The sequence below is a fragment of the Lygodium microphyllum genome, chromosome 4, assembly GCF_053477565.2.
Source record: "Lygodium microphyllum isolate KBCC chromosome 4, Lygodium_microphyllum_v1.1.10, whole genome shotgun sequence".
NCBI classification, from domain to species: Eukaryota; Viridiplantae; Streptophyta; class Polypodiopsida; order Schizaeales; family Lygodiaceae; genus Lygodium; species Lygodium microphyllum.
In genome coordinates, this window is record NC_141138.1 from 62,126,878 (window position 1) to 62,134,277 (window position 7,400).

The 7,400-nt window shown below is 48.4% G+C and overlaps 1 pseudogene; it reads right to left on the bottom strand.

Annotated features, from left to right (window-relative positions):
* Positions 1-6,866, bottom strand: part of LOC148037094 (uncharacterized) — a 42,393-nt pseudogene extending 35,527 nt beyond the window's left edge.
* Positions 6,867-7,400: the final 534 nt, after the last annotated feature.

A 7,400-nucleotide genomic window follows, 5' to 3' on the forward strand; every position in this document is an offset into this window, starting at 1 on the left:
AATCTTGAAACCAAACCCGAAACAGCTCTAATCCCATTTCAACATCTTAAGGAGCAACCTAAGTCTCCACCAAAAGAAGAAATTGGTTCTAGTGGGACATCAGAAGAGGACACCACTCCCTTGAAGGAGTCGGATCTGTACCCAGAAGCAGTCCGCGGGACCTTCATCCGTGAAGTAGAAGGTGAAAGGTAGTTAACCTTTGTGGATGCAGAAGGCATTGAACGCCACTTGAAGGTGGGTAGAAGTCTCCCAGAAGAGGAATTGTCAACCTTGTACAACTTGTTGAAAGAAAATTTGGACGTGTTTGCATGGTCCTACAAAGACCTAAAGGGGATTGATCCCACAATATGTCAACATCATATTGACTTGGAGCCTGATGCCAAGCCAGTACGGCAATGACAGAGGCGAATGAATTCGAATTATTCCACGTTGGTGAAAGCGGAGCTGCTAAAGCTTCTGGAAGCCGAGTTCATCTATCCAGTGGCAAATAGTGAATGGGTTTTACCCATCATGGTTGTACCCAAGAAGAATGGCAAATTGCGAATATATGTGGATTTCCGAAAGCTTAATTCCAAGATGAAGAAGGATCACTTTCCTATCCCTTTCACAGACCAACTGTTGGACACAGTGGCAGGACATGAGCTTTATTCCCTTCTGGATGGATTCAGCGGATACAACCAAGTCCAAATCGCAGAAGAAGACCAGTCCAAAACAACCTTCACCATAGAATGGGGGACCTACGCTTACCGAGTGATGCCATTTGGACTCTGCAATGCCCCTGCTACTTTCCAACGAGTCATGATGGCCGCATTTCAAAATCATCTGCACGACTTTATTGAGGTATATTTGGATGACTTCTGTGTCTATAGTTTGATCCGTGAACACTGGGAACACCTGGAACAATGCTTTGACCGATGCCGGGAGTATGGGATTTCCCTCAACCCCGACAAATGCATCTTTGGGGTCTCTTCTGGAGTTCTGTTGGGCCACATTGTCTCTGCACAAGGGATATCAACAAACCCTGCAAAAATCGAAAAGATTGTAGCTCTGACAGCACCCACCAACCTCAAACAGTTGAGGGGATTCCTAGGCCATGTGGGTTACTACAGAAGGTTTATAGCCCATTTTGCGACAAAGGCAACTTCCTTGCACAAGCTTCTGAGGAAAGATGCAGAGTTTACTTGGATGGAAGAATGTGACAAAGCCTTCCATACTCTGAAGCAGTGTCTGATTGAGGCACCCATTCTGCAACCTCCTGATTGGACGAAAGAGTTCCATGTACACAGGGATGCATCAATTGAAGGCTTAGGTGCTGTCCTCTGCCAAAAGGGCTCCTCGAAGTTGGATCAACCGATCTATTACGCAAGCCAAAAAGTCACTGATAGGGAACGGAACTATACAGTGACAGAGCTGGAGTGCTTGGCAATGGTGTTTGCCTTGGAAAAGTTTCGCCATTACCTCCTATCCACCCACTTTAAATTTTATGTGGATCATGAGGCCCTGTCCTTCTTGATGAACAAAGCAGATGTGAAAGGACGAATGATGAGATGGCTCCTTTTATTCTAGGAGTTCGACTTTGAGGTGATTACTAAGCCTGGTCGTTCCCATGTTCTGGCTGATCATCTGCCGCGTATCCCACAAACTGCAGACGAGGAGCAAGATGATCCAGACCTCCCTGATGCTTCCCTATTCTTGGTAGAAACTGTAACCCCCTGGTATGCAGACATTGCCAATCTGCTGGCAACCCAACAGTATCCTCCTGGTATCTCTAGTCGGGAAAGGAAGAAGCTTATGCTAGAATCAACCCCCTACACCTTGCTAGGCGGTGCACTGTACAAGAAAGGCAAAGATGAAGTGCTCAGAAGATGTGTTGCAGGAGATGAAATTGGGATTGTTCTGAAGGCTTGCCATGACGAGCCATGTGGAGGTCACTTTGCAGGAGAAGCTACAGCCAGGAAGGCTCTGCTAGCAGGTTATTGGTGGCCTACCATTCACAAGAATGCCTATGATTATTGTAAAAGATGTGATGCTTGTCAAAGAATGGGGAAACCCACGAAGACAAGTGCCATGCCACTGCAACCTATCCTTCCTTTGAAGCCGTTTGAGAAGTGGGGCATTGACTTCGTAGGTCCAATTGATCCTCCTACCAGAAGGAAACAGAACAGATACATCCTCGTATATACGGATTATGTCACAAAGTGGTGTGAAGATAAAGCCCTAAAGCGGAACGATGGTAACAGCGTGGCCCTGTTCATGTATGAGAATATCATCACCCATTTTGGCAGTCCCTTAGAGCTAGTAAGTGATAGAGGCACTCATTTCCTTAACAAAGTCATGGAAGAGTTGACAGAGTTGTATAAGATCCGCCATCGCAAGTCCACTCCTTATTACCCCAGAGCCAACGGCCAAGTCGAAGTCACCAATCGCATCCTCTGCTCGATTCTGACAAGAACAATCGCCGCACATCGTCGTGATTGGGACGATCGACTTACAGAGGCCCTCTGGGCGTATAGAACCTCCCATAAAGCAACAACAGGACAGACACCCTTCCAGTTGGTGTATGGTACAGAAGCTGTTTTTCCTGTTAAACTGGAACTACCCTCTTTGAGAGTGGCCATCAAAGAGTGTTTGGGGGATGATAATTCACTACAACGCCATCTCCTGCACTTGGAATGTTTGGACGAAATTCGTAGGATGGCTCTACAGTGCATGGAAGCCACGCAAGCTCGACGTAAGGCTTACCATGACAGCTTCATCAAGCACAAGGAGTTCAAAGAAGGTGATTTGGTCCTAGCCTATGATTCACGCTTTGGCAAGTTTCCTGGAAAGCTTCAACAGCGGTGGATGGGCCCCTATAAGGTACTTGCCGTCAACCCTAATGGCACTGTCCAAGTGCAGACCGTTGATGCCTCTGATGATCCCTTTCTGATCAATGGATATCGCCTGAAGAAGTACTTCCCTCCTTGGGGATCTTGATAATTACGGACACTTGATCTTTTTCCTCGTTGGCGCGGCATTGTACTTCTTATGATGCTACTTCTGATAGCCGTTCTTCAGTCACTCCTGATGAAGTGGACGCAACCCTCTGTCCCCTCAAACCCCCCTTCCAGCCTTGATCTCTTATCCTCTATTTTCCACCAGCGACAGTGGCGAGGTTGGTCTTGATACATGGTCTTTCTACCATTCCCTTGCTCAATTTGAAAAAAGAAAAAAGAAAAAAGAAAAAAAAACATATCGGTTATGGGAGAAAAGGACTTAGGTCCCTGTCATGCCGACCTATTCTTCGAGAAAAGGTGGAAACACCCTCGGGAATAGGGGAAAACAAGAAAAAGAAGAAGAAAAAAAAAGAAAAAAAACAAACAAATCTGTTATGAGAGAAAAGGAAGCAATTCCCTGTCATAGCAGGCCTTGTTCCAAGAAAAGGTGGTAAACACCCTTGGGCGAGAAGCTGGCTGTGGAAAAGGTGGTAACACCCAGCAGTCCAGAAAGTGGATTCATTAATTGATATTCCCAGGATCCAATTCCGAAGCTGCCTCCCTTGGTACGCTGTGTCCTGGGTCTCTCTGCAAAGTGTCTAACTGTCCTCTAGCAGACGACATGTTCCTGTCCAACACAACGTTCGATTTAATGGCTACCTCCCTGGGTACGCCTCTTCAACAACTGATGATGTGATCTTCATCGACAAACAATCGAGTGATGTGAGCTTTCATCCTAACCGGATGGGGAAGTGAGTATAGGCTGCCCTCCTGTATCTATCAACAGAGAGTGAGACAGAGGGTGGGGCGAGAGACCAGTCTTTTCCCTTCAAATCAAATGAGAGGTGAGAAGTGTGAATGAAGTGTTGCACGCACGGGATGGGCCTCTCAATGCACAAAGCACAATTTGTTTCTGTGCACTGCACCATAAGGCTCCCTGGCCTTCCTTCTTGCACCGTATGCCGGCACAAGGTGGGATGCACAGTTGTACCATCAAATGCGCACAAGGCATACAACCTTTGCACAAGTGACCGTGAGGATTACATCAACGGGTTTCAGGAAAGGCTGCCCCCCTGTAACTATCAACAGAGAGTGAGACAGAGGGTGGGCTGAGTGTGACTGGAGTTTCTTCAATCAATTACCGAGAGGTGAGATTGAGGGACGTTACGACACTTGGAGTCAGGTATGTTCCCGTTTCCCTATGCACCCACGAGATGGGTCTTTGTCGTCATCACAAGACACGTCATCCTGTTCTGTACACTGCACCATAAGGCTCCCTTGCCTTCCTCCTTGCACTTATGCCAGACGGGTTGGACGCACTAATGCACCATTAACTGTGCACCCTGGCATACTCTTTCTGCACCATTCTCCCTTGTCGATTCCTCAACCGGGTACGAGATATGGGTTTCCATCATTATTCCTCGAGTGATATTAGTCATGGGGCGAGTGACTGTTCTTTCATTTCATTTGAGTGATTGCGAGTTGAGTGAAATATCTCTCATCATCGACGAATTTCCTGCGATTCCTTTAACCAGCTACCTCCCTGGGTGCTGCCGTGTGGTCCCTGCCACGACGAACGTGTGCCGAGAAGATGCCTTGGTACCTCCAGCGCCGACAACAACACTAGACGTGCCATCGACACTCAAACTTGCTTCTTGACAAAATAGGCCAAGTTTTTCTAACCCTTCCATTTTGGTTTCTTCGTGACGGTCATGTTTTAAGTGTGGGAACGTTAGTGGATGGTCTGTGGCGTGGTCCTAGGTCCCTGTTGCTTGGTTAAACCTATCCGTTAAGGTCTTAAGTGTGGGGACGCGTCCCTACGCGTCTATATTGCATACCCCTTTGCATATGCCTTACCCTGGTCATGCATGTATGCCATGACTTGCTTTTACCCTCATGGGGTCCCTTTCCACCCACCCGGTTATGTTCCACCCACCTTTGGGACCGTTCCCTTCCAGTTTTCCTTCATTCCCTGATTTTGCAATCCTGTCCTGTGAAGGTACCCTACGTTCACCAAAGTCCAAATCCAGCCTCATAGACCTGTTCCTCCCTTTTCCCTGACCATTTTTCCTTTTCACCTACCCCTGTTCCGGTGCACGGTTTTTGAGTTATTAATTTTTGAAGCGTTTTGCACAATTTAGCCGGTTTTCCATGTGAACGCGCTTTTCTTTCTTGGGAACCATGCTTTGACGTCATAGCCCTGCCAACCACTTTTCCCCTGACATTTTTCCTTTTTCCTCCGCATCATTCCGATACACGGTTTGTCCATTATTAATTTTCCGGTTTTTTACACCTTTTTTGTGTGTATTTTTGACCTTTTTCAATGTGACTCTGCCCTATTTGCATCGGAATTTCAATTTGATTTTACAGCCGTGTCCCTTGTGTCTTCCCTCACCTTTTTCCTTTTTCCTCCACCCTTTTTCAACTTCCGTATTTTTACTTATTAATTTTTAAATATGTTTTCGGGAGTATTTTTGGTGTTTTTCACATGTGAACTCTTCCTACTTCCACCGGAACTGCGGTTTAACATGATAACCTTATGTCCCCCCTTCTTGCGGACATTTTTCCTTCTTACTGCATGTCATTCCGGTGAACGGTTCGTCCGATATTAATTTTTGATCCCATTTTCGGGTTTTTTTTTGGGTTTTTTCCATGTGAACGTGTCTTATCTCCGTCGGAATTATGTTTTGATGCGATAGGATTGTTGGGCACATCTTTCTGCACAGTAATCCTTTTTTTGCACCTCATTCCGATGCACGGATTTTTCGATATTAATTTTTAATTACGTTTTTTGGTTCGTTTTTTGTATTTTTTGCACGTGACCGTCTTTTACCCCTCCCGGAATCTCCATCATATATTTTTCTTCTCTTCCGTCTATCGTCCTGCCCACTTTTTGTTTTTACGCTATTTCGTTTTGACGTCCGGATTGGGAGTTATTAATTTTTCTTTATTTTTACGTGTATTCGCGCACCCGTTTTGCGCGTGAACGCGCCTTTTTTCAATTTTACGCATCCCCACGCGCCCCGGTCGTGTCCGCATGACCCGTACCGTCATCCCGGTGCCATTTCCATCCCGTCACGCCAAATTTTTTTACCCCCGCCCCGCGCACGTGCACGGGACGGGGGTACGCGCCCATTCCCCCCCCCCCCCCCCCCCCCCCCCCCCCACCCTCTTGGCCCTACCCACCCCATGACCCCTACCCAACCCATGGGCACCCTTCCCCCATGGGCACCCTCCCCTATCCCCCCCACCCCCCTTTCTGTCTCCCCGACCCCCAACCACCTCCCTCCCCATCTCCCTTCCCTCTGCGTGTCCTGCCCCATCTCCTCCTCCTCTCCATTTCCTCTCCCCTCCTCCTCCTGCATTTCCTCCTCCTTCCCCTTCTTCTTTCCCTTCTCCCTCTTTCCTCCTCCTCCCTCTCCACCCGCTTCTCCATCCCCTCCCTCTCCTCCTGCATTCCTCTTCTTCCTCCCTCCTCCTCCTCCCCTCCTCTGCTCCCCTCTTCTTCCCCTTCCCTTCCCTCTTCTCCCGCCTACCCTCCCTCCCTATTCTTCTCCTCTCCTCCTCACCCTCTTCCTCCCTCTCGCCACCTTCCGCCGTGTGGAGTGCCGCTTCCGCCTGGGCCCGTCGCCGCCCTCTGGAGCTCGTCGCCGCCCGTCGTTGACGCCCGCGATGCCGCCTGCGCCCTGCAGACGACGCCGTCGCCGCCTTGCAGACAAAGCCGCCGTCGCCGTTCTCCTCGCCGCCCGGCGCCACGCCCCCCGCCCGGAGCCCGCCGCCGCCTCCTCCCCGTCGCAGCGCCGCCACGCTCCCAGGATCGCCGCCCGCTGGAGTGCCAGCCTGTCGCCCGCCGCCGCCGACGCTGTCGTCTGAGCCCGCCGCCGCCGACATTGTCGTTTGAGCCGTCGCCGTCGCCTGCCCTCCCTCGCTGCCGCGTGGACCACCACCTCCACCTCCTCCTCCTTTAACCACACCCAGGTTAGTCACTAACCTTGGTTTAGTTAACACTAACCTAAGTTAAGTTAAAACTAACCTAGGTTAGGTTAACAACTAACTTAACTTTAGTTAACCTCTAACTTAACTCAAGTTAACAACTAACCTAACTAACCCCCTTTAGTTACCCTAACCCCCTTCGAGTTAACCTAACCTACCTAGGGTTAGGACCCCTAACCCTAACCCTAACCCTAACCCACCTTAGGTTACTTAATCCCCTTTAGGTTAGTTTCTACTAACTGGACTTATCTGACTTATCCAACCTGACTAACCTAACTTGACTTGACTTCCTGTGACTTACATGACTTACCGAGACTAACCAGACTTAACTGACTTACTTCTAATTTACTTATCTGATTAACATGATTTATATGATTTAATTAATTTCTAAATTAATTTTCCCATCAAAATAATTCAGAAAAATTTCTAAAA